Source organism: Scylla paramamosain, chromosome 18, assembly GCF_035594125.1.
Source record: "Scylla paramamosain isolate STU-SP2022 chromosome 18, ASM3559412v1, whole genome shotgun sequence".
Taxonomy (NCBI): Eukaryota; Metazoa; Arthropoda; class Malacostraca; order Decapoda; family Portunidae; genus Scylla; species Scylla paramamosain.
Genome location: NC_087168.1, coordinates 18,379,650 through 18,391,867, shown reverse-complemented (window position 1 = coordinate 18,391,867; position 12,218 = coordinate 18,379,650). Strand labels below are relative to the sequence as shown.

The 12,218-nt window shown below is 43.3% G+C and overlaps 1 protein-coding gene across 11 annotated transcripts in view; it reads left to right on the top strand.

Annotated features, from left to right (window-relative positions):
- The window catches only part of LOC135109233 (kinesin-like protein unc-104), a 110,607-nt gene that overhangs the window by 9,404 nt on the left and 88,985 nt on the right, over positions 1-12,218 (top strand). For 4 of the 11 annotated variants that reach the window (XM_064020461.1, XM_064020457.1, XM_064020456.1 and 1 more), the window contains exon 1: positions 4,239-4,666. The exons of 1 other annotated variant lie outside the window; for it this stretch is intronic. The gene's annotated coding sequence lies outside the window, so the exon portion shown is untranslated. Of the gene's footprint in view, positions 1-4,238; positions 4,667-12,218 lie in introns of those variants that run through there. 6 more of the 11 variants (XM_064020463.1, XM_064020462.1, XM_064020458.1 and 3 more) reach the window with 3 other exon arrangements.

Here is a 12,218-nt window from a genome sequence, read left to right as displayed (position 1 = left end):
GTTACACGAGAGAGAGAGAGAGAGAGAGAGAGAGAGAGAGAGAGAGAGAGAGAGAGAGAGAGAGAGAGAGAGAGGTTACACGGTACAATGCAAGACGTTTCCCCACCGTCGCATCTCCTCGCCTCTCTCTCTCTCTCTCTCTCTCTCTCTCTCTCTCTCTCTCTCTCTTCTCTCTCTCTCTCTCTCTCTCTCTCTCTTTAAAGCAAGTCCCTTTCGCTTCTCATACACTGGTAGACAGCATATGGAGCGGAGAGAGAGAGAGAGAGAGAGAGAGAGAGAGAGAGAGAGAGAGAGAGAGAGAGAGAGAGAGAGAGAGAGAGAGCAGACACCCAACCAGCCAGACAGCCAGACATAGACAAACAGACAGACAGATAAACGTGATGATAATAACGTAATAACATGATAACGTAGATAATGTTTTTGTCTTCATTGTGTTAAAATAGATAAATAAATAAATAGATAAATAAAAATATTGAAATTCATTAGGTTTTGCATAAAATAGATAGAAGAAAATAACTGAAAGGGAGGAATGAGAGAGAGAGAGAGAGAGAGAGAGAGAGAGAGAGAGAGAGAGAGAGAGAGAGAGAGAGAGGAATGACAAACAAATGATAAATAGTTCTTTGGCGCCATGGAGGAAAGGACAGACGGAGGGAGGAAAGGAGGGAGAGAAAGAGAGGTAAATTAAAAAGAAAAAAAGAAATAACAAACAATAAAGAAGAAAGAAGAAAGAAAATGTAAGAGAAGTAGAAGATAATAATAGAAAAAAGCAAGGAAAAGTAATGAGGAAGGAAAAGGAGACACAGAAAGAAAAAAAAAAGGAGGAGGGAAGTAGAAAAAAATAATAAGGAAAGAATGATAAAATAAAGGAAAGGAGGTAAACAGAAAGAAAGATGAGAACAATTAGGAAACAAAAAAAGAAGTAAGGGAAGGACCAGGAAAGAAAAAAAGGAAAGGGATGTTGAGGAAAGGAATAAACAGAAGGAAGAGGAAAAAGAATGAAAGAAGGGAGAAGGAATGGATTGGTATAAATATAAATAGATAAGAGGGAGAGAATAAGGGAGAGACGGAGGAAGAAGAGGACGGAGGGAATCAGCTGTTTTCCTCCAACATGACTCACCTTCTTCTTCTTCTTCTTCTTCTTCTTCGTCTTCTTCTTTTGCTGCTGCTGCTGCTGCTGCTGCTGCTGCTGCTGCTGCTGCTGCTGCTGCTGCTGCTGCTGCTGCTGCTGCTGCTGCTGTTGCTGCTGCTACTACTCCTACTACTACTACTACTACTACTACTACTACTACTACTACTACTACTATTACTAAAAATAATAATAGTAATAATAATAATAATATTACTACTACTACTACTACTACTACTACTACTACTACTACTACTACTACTACTACTATTACTACTACGGCCGCTCCAGCTGTTACTACTGCAGAGAGAGAGAGAGAGAGAGAGAGAGAGAGAGAGAGAGAGAGAGAGAGAGAGAGAGAGAGAGAGAGATGTAAATGCCTGTCAGTAGTCAACACACTCATGCATCAATCTTCCTCCTCCTCCTCCTCCTCCGCCTTACCTGACCACCATCCTTGTCGCCAGCTCGTCGTCGTCTTCGTCATCGTCATTGTCCTCCCCCTCCCCCTCCCCCTCCTCCTCCTCCTCCTCCTCCTCCTCCTCCTCCTCCTCCTCCTCCTCCTCCTCCTCCTCCTCCTCCAGGCTCCACAGTGCATGACACCCTAAATCAATACTCCGTTACCTTCCCCCCGAGAGAGAGAGAGAGAGAGAGAGAGAGAGAGAGAGAGAGAGAGAGAGAGAGAGAGAGAGAGAGAGCTAGCTGGTGTACTCTCTCTCTCTCTCTCTCTCTCTCTCTCTCTCTCTCTCTCTCTCTCTCTCTCTCTCTCTCTCTCTCTCTCTCTCACGGGTGTTATCCAATATGGCTATGTTGTTGTTGCTTTTGCTTATTTTTCATGGTGTCCAACGAGAGAGAGAGAGAGAGAGAGAGAGAGAGAGAGAGAGAGAGAGAGAGAGAGAGAGAGAGAGAGAGAGAGAAGGGGGGAGACAGGAAAGCAATAGAAGATGGAAAGGAAGAGGATTGAGAGCAGTAAAGCTGAGAAGAAAGGGAAAGATGGAAGGATGATCTCTCTTAAAAGGGAGACAGAGAGAGAGAGAGAGAGAGAGAGAGAGAGAGAGAGAGAGAGAGAGAGAGAGAGAGAGAGAGAGGGTCAAATGTCACGCTAGGAATGGTATCTGGGATATCCTGAGAGAGAGAGAGAGAGAGAGAGAGAGAGAGAGAGAGAGAGAGAGAGAGAGAGAGAGAGAGAGAGAGAGAGAGAGAGAGAGAGAGATTCAGGATTTTTTTATTTTCATCTCCATCTCTCCTTTTCCTTCTTTCCTTGCCGTTTTTATTTACTTTGTTCTTCTTTTTCTCGCCCTTTTCTTCCTTTCTTCTTTCTTCCACCTCCTCCTTCATTTCCTTCCTTTTTCTCTCTTCCTTCCTTTGCTTCTTTCCTTCCTTCCTTCTTTAATGGCGGTGGTGAGTCACACATTCTCTCTCTCTCTCTCTCTCTCTCTCTCTCTCTCTCTCTCTCTCTCTCTCTCTCTCTCTCTCTCTCTCTCTCTCTCTCTCTCTCTCTCTCTCTCTCTCTTTTTTGTCTTGTTCTTCTTTATCGTCCCATTTTCTTTCGTCCAGGCACTTTATTGTTTTTTATTAATTCTCATTCTTCCTTTATTTATCCATCTATTTGTTTGTTTGTTTATTTATTTATATATTTACTTGTTTATATCTTTATTTTTTAGTATATTGTTTTTTTTCTATTTTATTATTTGTTTTCTTCCTCTCCTTCTGATGTGTATTTTTTTCATTCGTCTTCCTTCCATTTATTATTGATTTCCTTCACACAGACGTTCATTTATCTTATTGTTTCTCTTTTGCGTTTTCTATATTTTCCTTTCTTTTCTTATCTGTTGTCTTCTTTCTCCTCCTCCTACTCCTCCTCCCTCTGCTCTTCTTGCGGTTTTTTTTTTCTCTCTCTACCTATTCCTTCACCTTTCTCTCCGTCGTCTTCCTCCTCCTCCTCCTCCTCCTCCTCCTCCTCCTCCTCCTCCTCCTCCTCCTCCTCCTCCTCCTCCTCCTCCTCCTCCTCCTCCTCCTCCTCCTCCTCCTCCTCCTCCTCCTCCTCTGTTTTTGAGGATGAATCGACGTTTAGCAAGGAAAAGACATGGAAGAGAGAGAGAGAGAGAGAGAGAGAGAGAGAGAGAGAGAGAGAGAGAGAGAGAGAGAGAGAGAGAGAGAGAGAGAGAGAGAGAGAGAGAGTGAAAATAGGTTGTTGTTGTTTGTTAGTGTATCTTTTTCCCTGTTGTGTGTGTGTGTGTGTGTGTGTGTGTGTGTGTGTGTGTGTGTGTGTGTCTTCATCTCTCCTTTCCCTCCCACTCATGTATGTGCATTGATTGTTTTCCTCTGCACTCCTTCTCCTCCTCCTCTTCCTCCTTCTCTTCCTCTCGTGGTAGTGATGATTACAATGGAGATGGTGGTGCTGAATGGAGCTTGAGTTTGCTCGTAGTAGTAGTAGTAGTGGTGATGATGATGCTGGTGATGCTGCGGGAGGCGGCATTAAAAGAGATAAGTTCATGTGATGCGGAGTAGTGGCGGCGATGGTGGTAGTGGTGAATGGTGGTGAGCAGCCTGCCAGAGGTGGTGATGCTGGTGGTGAGGCTGGTGGTGAAAGGGGTCATCTTAAAGGGGTGTTCCTGTATCATTGTTTTGGTAGGGTGTTGAGTGGTGGTGGGAGAGTCAAGTCCAGGGATCAAGACGTCTCATTTCAGGGTATGTCAGTCCAGGGCATTGCAGCTCAGTCCAGGGCAGGAGAGAGGTGACCGTGGTGCACACAGCAGGATCCAGGGACGGAGCTATTCCCAGCCCACTGAAATCCCTCCGTTCATTGGTCAATAAGTATTACGTCATGTCGTGACGTCATTTGTTGCTCCTTGCAGACTCCCGAAACAGACAACACGCCATGACACACACGCTAAACACCTCAACACAACATCTCAGGCCTGTAATTCCCTTCTCGTTATTAGTTACAGGGTGAAAATTAGTCTAGTACGTGGAATTGTGTGGGGGAAAAAGGGCGTGTGTGTCCGTGGCGGCGGCGGTGGTGATGGCGGCGTGGTGGTGGTGGTAGTGGTGGGCGGGCGAGTGCGTGCAGGGCGCATGCGTTGCAGCCACGGCGAGCAGAGCCGATCAGCAGCGCCCTGTGGAGCCTTCGCACTGTGTCTGTGGCGAGTGCTCGTGCGGCGGTAGGAGTCCGACGCTCCCGCTCTCCCTCCTTTGGGATATTGTGTGCCTGGGAGAGTGAAAATGGCGGTGGAGGGCGAACGCGTGGTGGTGAGACGGGCCCTTTGAGTGCCTGCCCCTGCCTCCCCTACCACCACCACTGCGGGCTGTGAGGAGCGATTCACAGACACAGACAGAGAGGGTACAGCGCCGCCTACCTCTTCCAGATACCTCCTCTTCCTCCCTCTCTCCCTCCCTCATACACACTCACAGACACACACACACACACACACACACATACATACACACACGCTCTCTCTCTCTCGCTCTCGCTCTCGCTCTCTTCCTCGCCGCTCCACGATCAATCAGTCCTCCGCCCGGTGGAAGCCATCTTGCCTGAGTGTGAGTAGACCACTGCCGCGCCCTCCTCCTCCTCCTCCTCCTCCTCCTCCTCCTCCTCCTCCTCCTCCTCCTCCTCCTCCTCTCTTTACCGTTCTAGCCATGCATCCTTATCCTTATCGCTGCCACCATTTTATTGCAATCACCATGCCTATGTCTACACACACACACATACACACACACACACACACACACACACACACACACACACACACACACACACACACACACACACACACACACACACACACACACACACACACACACACATGGATGCGTACACACTTTCCATATGTTCTTATTTTCTTCGTCTTCTTTTCTTCCTCTTCTCTCTCCTCCTCTTGTGACGCAGTTGCTTTCGTAGTCTTCTTCCCCTCCTCCCCCCACTTTAATTCCTCCAGCCGATGGTTCCAGATGGTCACCTCACACACACACACACACACACACACACACACACACACACACACACACACACACACACACACACACACACACACACACACACACACACACACACACACACACACACACACACAGAAGAATTCGGTAAGATATGTGCTATTGTCGAAATAAAAGTCACATACATACAAAAACAGGAAAAAAAAAGGAAAGAAAAAGAAAACCTGATGGCTTTATGTTGGTTCATGTACATACGTCATTGGGTGGCTTTAAGAACACACACACACACACACACACACACACACACACACACACACGCATGCCTTCAGGTTGTGGTAGTGGTGGTATACTGAAAATCTATAACGTAATTAATGGCTTTTTGAAAGTTTAATTATTATTATTGTTGTCGTTGTTGTTATTGTTGTTATCGTTGTTGGTGTTGTTGTTTATTGTTACTATTACTATTATTATAAGCGGGTTGGTGCCACAGATGTTAGCGGCTTCCCCTTACAGGCAAGATGACGCGGGTTCGACTCCTGAATCGTATAAAACCCGTATTTTTTGTTCATTTTCGTTAAGATGAGCTCTGGGGTAGGGCATCAAAGAAGGCATGAAAAAAAAAAAAAAAAGACCCATGAAAATCCCTGTCCCTTAAGAGAATACAGAGAAGGATTATCCAAAATTTGAGAAGTGTTGAAACCTCCCTCTTGATTCCGCCCCTGTCACCTTTCACACTGCGGGTTCAGTTCATGGCAGAGAGCAGATGCGTCGTGTAAATTTGAGATGTGACCCTGGTTGAAGGCAGGGGGAGAGAGGCTAGCAGTGGTGTCCCGTGTGTGTGTGTGTGTGTGTGTGTGTGTGTGTGTGTGTGGTGATGGTGATGGTAATGGTAATTGTTGTTGTTCTTAATGATGATGATGTTGCTTTTTTTCTTCTTTTTTCTTTTCTTGTCTTTCTTTCTTTCTTTCTTTCTTTCTTTCTTTCTTTCTTTCTTCTTCTTCTTCTTCTTCTTCTTCTTCTTCTTCTTCTTCTTAATACACAAAAGGACAGACATTTCGTAAGATGGAAATTCTCTCTCTCTCTCTCTCTCTCTCTCTCTCTCTCTCTCTCTCTCTCTCTCTCTCTCTCTCTCTCTCTCTCTCTCTCTCTCTTCCTTCCTTCCTTCCTTCCTTCCTTCTTTGTTTTTCCTCCATCCGCTAAGTTTTCTCTTCTCTCCTATCCACGCCTTCTATTCTCTCCCTTTCTCCACCATTTCCTCGTTTCTTCCTTTTCTCTCTTTCGGAATCTGCGTTCTTTTCTTCTCTCTACCTCTCTCTCTCTCTCTCTTTGTTCTTCTTGTTTTCTTTCTTTCTTTGATCTTATTTTTCTTTCTTGTATTGTTTTCCTTTCTTTTCTTCTTTTGCGCGTCTTTTCTTTGCCATCGTCGTCTTCGTCGTCGTCGTCTTCCTCCTCCTCCTCCTCCTCCTCCTCCTCCTCCTCCTCCTCCTCCTCCTCCTCCTCCTCCTCCCTGTATTCTGTCTTCCTCGCGTGAATTATTTGAATATTCACGTAGCTCAACAAATATCCTTGTTATAGACCAATAAATCTCCTCCTCCTCCTCCTCCTCCTCCTCCTCGTCCTCCTCCTCCTCCTTCTCCTCCTCCTTCTTTCTTTCTTTCTTTCTTTCTTTCTTTCTTTCTTTCTTTTTCTTTTTTCCTACTTTTCCTAATTTTTTGTTAATTTTTCCTTCTTGTTTGCTTTTCCTCCTCCTCCTCCTCCTCCTCCTCCTCCTCCTCCTGTTGCTGTTTTTTTCTCCCTTTTTGGCTTCACTTTTCCCTTTTTTTCCCTCCATTTTTTTTTTCTCGTCCCCTTCGTCCTCCTCCTCCTCCTCCTCCTCCTCCTCCTCCTCCTCCTCCTCCTCCTCCTCCTCCTCCTCCTCCTCCATTTAGGTCACTTTAAAGGGAGTGTGGCCCATGATGTCACTCCTCCCTCCCTCCTCCTCTTCCCCCCTCCCCGTTCTGATAAGGGCGAAGGAAGAATAGGAAGGGAGGAGGAAGAAAATGGAATGTGATATGGAAGTTTGAAGGAAAGGGGGAGAGAATAAAGGAAGGAGGGAAAGGAAGAGGCTGAACAGGAGAAATATGATTGGATGGAAGAAAGGAGGAAGAAAGGAAAGCGTAAGTGAAGGAATGGAGGAGGAAGGAAAGGAGAGGTGAAGGAAAAGAAGGAAGAAATGAGATGAAGGAAGATGAAAGGGACATATGCAGGAATAAAGTAAAAATAAGAAATAAGAAGGAAGGAAGGAAGTTAGAGAGAGAGAGAGAGAGAGAGAGAGAGAGAGAGAGAGAGAGAGAGAGAGAGAGAGAGAGAGAGTAAAGCAAGGAAAGAAGGAAGAAATATAGAATTATGGAAAGGGAAACAGAATAGGGAGATAAGACAAGGATAAAGAGGAAAAGAGGAAAATGAACAACGGATGAGGAAGAATGGAAGGGAGAGAGAAACCAGAGATAGCAAACGAAGAAAAGAAAGAAGGAAGAAGAGAAAGAAGGAGAAGAAAGAAGGAAGAGTTAGGAAACGAGGGGATAAAGGAAGGTGAAAAGAGAGAGAGAGAAAGAGAGAAAATAAGAAGAAAAGGAAGGAAGACATAGCAAATGAGGGAATTAAGGAAGGAGGATAGAAGGAGGAGAAACAGAAATAAGTGAATAAGGTAATAAGACAAATTAGGAAGGGAAAGAAATAAAGAGAGAGAGAGAGAGAGAGAGAGAGAGAGAGAGAGAGAGAGAGAGAGAGAGAGAGAGAGAGAGAGAGAGAGAGAGAGAAAATTAATAAAAGAGGTTATGTAATTTTCTATGTTTACTTTGAGTTAGGCCTTAGGTGAGCAAAGAATCTCTCTCTCTCTCTCTCTCTCTCTCTCTCTCTCTCTCTCTCTCTCTCTCTCTCTCTCTCTCTCTCTCTATCACGGCAAATGTTACGAAAATTAACTTTATCGACTCACTCTTAGAGAGAGAGAGAGAGAGAGAGAGAGAGAGAGAGAGAGAGAGAGAGAGAGAGAGAGAGAGAGAGAGCAGTCCTTACTAAATAATAAATAAAAAATCGTTATATATTGTATGTATGAATGTATTATGACACATACTAACATATATACATACTCGTACATACTTAAATACATGGAGTCTAGTGTATGTATTTCGTAATTGTGTGTGTGTGTGTGTGTGTGTGTGTGTGTGTGTGTGTGTGTGGTTAGGGTGAGGTGTAGGTTTTAAAGGGAAGGAAGGAAAAGGAGGGGAAGAGGAGGGAGGGAGGGAAAGAGGGAGTGATTGTCATTATTTTTTATCTAAGTGTTTTGATCCTGTCTGGTCGTGTTATTTTTATCTACATGGGGCATTGGGTCGGTGAGAGAGAGAGAGAGAGAGAGAGAGAGAGAGAGAGAGAGAGAGAGAGTGTTTCGTGATTCTTATTTTCATCTCCATCCCTCCTACTCTTCCTCCTTTCCTTCTTTGTCGTTTTTCTTTCCTTCTCTCCTTGTTCCTCCCTCTTCCTTTCTCCTTTCCTTCACTTCCTTCCTTTCCTTCTTTCTTTTCTTACGCAGATGTAACTTTCACATCAGTATCACATTATCATCATCGTCACCATCATCATCGCCATCAATATTAACCCGCCTTTGAAGTGACGTAACCCTTTCTCCTTCTAAGCGGATTGCGTGATCTAATTACCGTCACTAAGGTCACCGGCGTTGCTGAGTCTGCCGAGACTTGCGAGGGAAAAAACGATTGAAGAAAAATAAATAAATAAAAAAAAAAAAAACATGATACGTACCCTATGCTTTATAGTTGCTGTCTGGGATGTTGTTGTCTAGGGTGGCTTAGTGGCTGGCTCGCTGTCTGTCTGGCCGTCTGGGTGGGTGGGTGGGTGGCTGTCTGTCTTGAGTGTCTGGTTGTCTGTCTGGTAGGGTGACTGGGTGACTGTCTAGCTGTCTGTTTGTCTGTCTGGTTGTCTGTCTGTGTTCCTGTCTGTCTGGCTGGCTGGATGACTGTCTGTCTGTCTGTCTGTCTCTGTCTGTCTGTGTTCCTGTCTGGTTGTTTGGCTGGCTGGCTGATTGGCTAGCTTGCGGACTGAGTGGCTGATGGTCTAACAAGCTGTCTTCCTTTCTCTCCCTCTGTCTGGCTGATTATCGACCTGGTGTGTTTAACTGTATATCTACACATGTATCTCTTCATTTCCCTTGTACGCTTAAGTAAACAAACCCAAACTGTACTAGACAAGCATAGCAAAAGGACAAGAATAACAAAGGGTAACAAGCGAAACAAAGTTATAACCCCACTCTATAAACTAAACTAGACAAACTAGAACTATAAACTAATTTGGAATAAACTCTTTCCAACCCAGGATAACAAACACGACCGGTAATATTCAATAAGGATAACACACTTTCCTTTCAGTAATATACACTAAGGACAAACACTAACTTTCCTTTTGATAATATTCACCGAAGATAAAAAAACACGGTAACTTCCTTTTCGATAACATTCACCAAAGATAACAAACAACAACCTTCCTTGCCTTCCTCCAATATTCACCACGAGGAGTAACTGAGATGAGAAGAAAGACATTATTTAGGTTACGATAAGATACTAGGCAAACATTTACACGCGCCTTATCTTATCACACTCTTAACCCGCATTATCCCTTCTATCAGTACATTCTAATACTACACCCTGCTCTGCATTGTGGGGGGAAAGTGGTGTGTGTGCCTTACTGTAGGTGGAGGGATAGGGAGTGTTACTGGGGTGGTTTGTGGTGAACCTTCAACAGATAATTGGGTTAAGTGACTGGGCGATAGAGGAAGACTTGTTGTTGTTGTTGTTGTTTTTGTTGTTGTTTTTTGTTGTTTTGTTGTTGTCGTTGTTTTTCTTGATTAATCAGATATTTGAAAGTGAAGTGAACGGTGGCGCCACTTCTGCTGAATCCCATATGTTGAGATTTAATTCAGTTCTAGATGAGAAAGGACACGCATTTCAGTGTATAAAGGAAGCAGTGCCTTTTGTAAACATGGGCTACTGGTTTGTAAATCGTAAATGAAATACAAGTATCCCTGCAGAGTCCCATATGTTGAGGTTTGATGAAAATTTAGAAGGTTAGAAGGGAGTAGTTCCTCTTGTTAACATGGGTACTGGTTGGCGAATCCGTAAAGGAAACACGAGTAATTTTACGGAATTTTATGTGACGATTAAAATGTAGAAGGTAGGAAAGAACACGCACTTCATATTGTAAGGGTAACAGAGTCACGTGCGATATGCAGCAATTCTCGACACACAAAGCAATGTATGAAATATTTATAAGCATCTGCAAGAGAAAATAGAGATTAGAAAGATAGATATTGCAGTTTCCAAGCAGTGTAATGTTTAGAGGCGGCTGTAGACCAAGAAGAAACGTCTCAGAGTAGTTAGTGGTGAAGGAGAGATGTGTCGAATAGCAGTGAAAGAGTATTGGTTTGCGAATCGTAAGAGCACAAGTACCATTAAAGACTCCGAACATTTTAAGCCTGATTAAAGTGTAGAAGATGAGAGAGGACAAGCATCTTAGTGTAAAGGAAACAATGTCACGTGTTCAGTATTGGTTCGTCAGGTGTAAACACAAGTACCTTTACAGAATCCCATGTGGCTTAATTAAAGTGTAGAAGGTGAGGGAGGACAGGCATCATAGTGTGAAGGGAACAGCCTCACGTTTTACCCTCACTACTGGTAAGCCAAGTGTAAAGGGAACATATTTGAAGAATCTTATGAGTTGAAGCTTAATTAAAGTCTGCAAGGTTAGGAAGGACGCGCATCTCATTGTGACAGGAATAGTAGGGGTCACGTGTCAGGTATTGGTGCATGGAGTGTGAAGGGAACATGTTTGAGGAGTTCTGAGTTGAGGCTTGATTAAATTCTGGAAGGTTAGAAGGCCACGCATCTCCGTGTTAAGGGAGGAGATGTCACGTGCTAACACCACTATTGCTTTGTGTAAAGGAAAGATGTTTAAGGAATTGTATGAGTTGGGGCTTAATTAAAAAGGGTAACGGAGCACTTAGACATCTTGAAATCTAAATGAAATACTTTAGAAGCCAATTAAGTTCTGGTAGGTGCGAGAGAGGCAACACGCACATACCTTGAATTGTAAAGGGAATGCTGACTTAACCCTTTACTGCTGTGTTCATCCATTGTTAACATTCAAAGTATTGTTAAAAAAAATGGTAGACAAGAAAAAAAAAAAATGGGAAATAGTTTTATTGAATTTTGTGGTATTTACGTATATATTTATTTACGTAGTTATTTAGTTCATTAGTTATTTTTGTCTTATTTAAAATACGTAACTATTTAGGAAAACGTTCCACAAAAATGTCTAAAATCCTCTGGTAGTGAAAAAAAAATTAAAGAATACCTTGCAAATTTTGTAAGAGAGTGTACTACATAAAGTGTCCTAAAAAATAAATAAACAAAAAATAAGGGATTATAAGAAAAAAAAAAACTCCAGCAACACTAAACTAATACCATATGTTCAGGCTTCAGATCAGGAGGACAAGTTGAGCAGGAATGCATCTTGAAACGCCAAACACGTCTCATTAATATCACATGTTGGACCTCAAGATAGCGAAGGTGGTGGTAGTAGAGACTTGGTCAGGCTTGGTCAATAGTCGAGACACGTGTCACTCTTCCCTCCAATTTGTCTAGTATTTTCTGTCAAGCTCAAGCCCTTTCGTGTGCTAAGAGTACTAGTGTTTCAAGGAGGAGACTGTCAGCAAAGGGAGGCTTCAAGATGCTCCTCGTAATTTCACTTGTTTCTGAGAATTTTCTTTTGAGACTGGCATCTTCCTTGTATCTTTTCCGTTTTCTTTTCTTTTTTCTTTTTTTTTTTTTTTTTTTTGCGTGTGTGTGTGTGTGTGTGTATGTGCGTTGCCTTTAGCCAGATCCTCTCATGTAAAAAACAAATGAATAAACTCAACATGAAGTGTTCTGACTAGTTAGGCTTCATTATCTAGTAAAAAGACCGCCATCAGAATTTCGCATAACAAAATTCTCTGATCTGAGAGTCTGTTAAGCTTCACGTTTAGTAAGAAGGCTATCACCATATATATTCTGTCAACACGGAGTCTTCTGATCAGCTGAGGGCCTATCAAGTGTCTAGTAAGAAGACTATC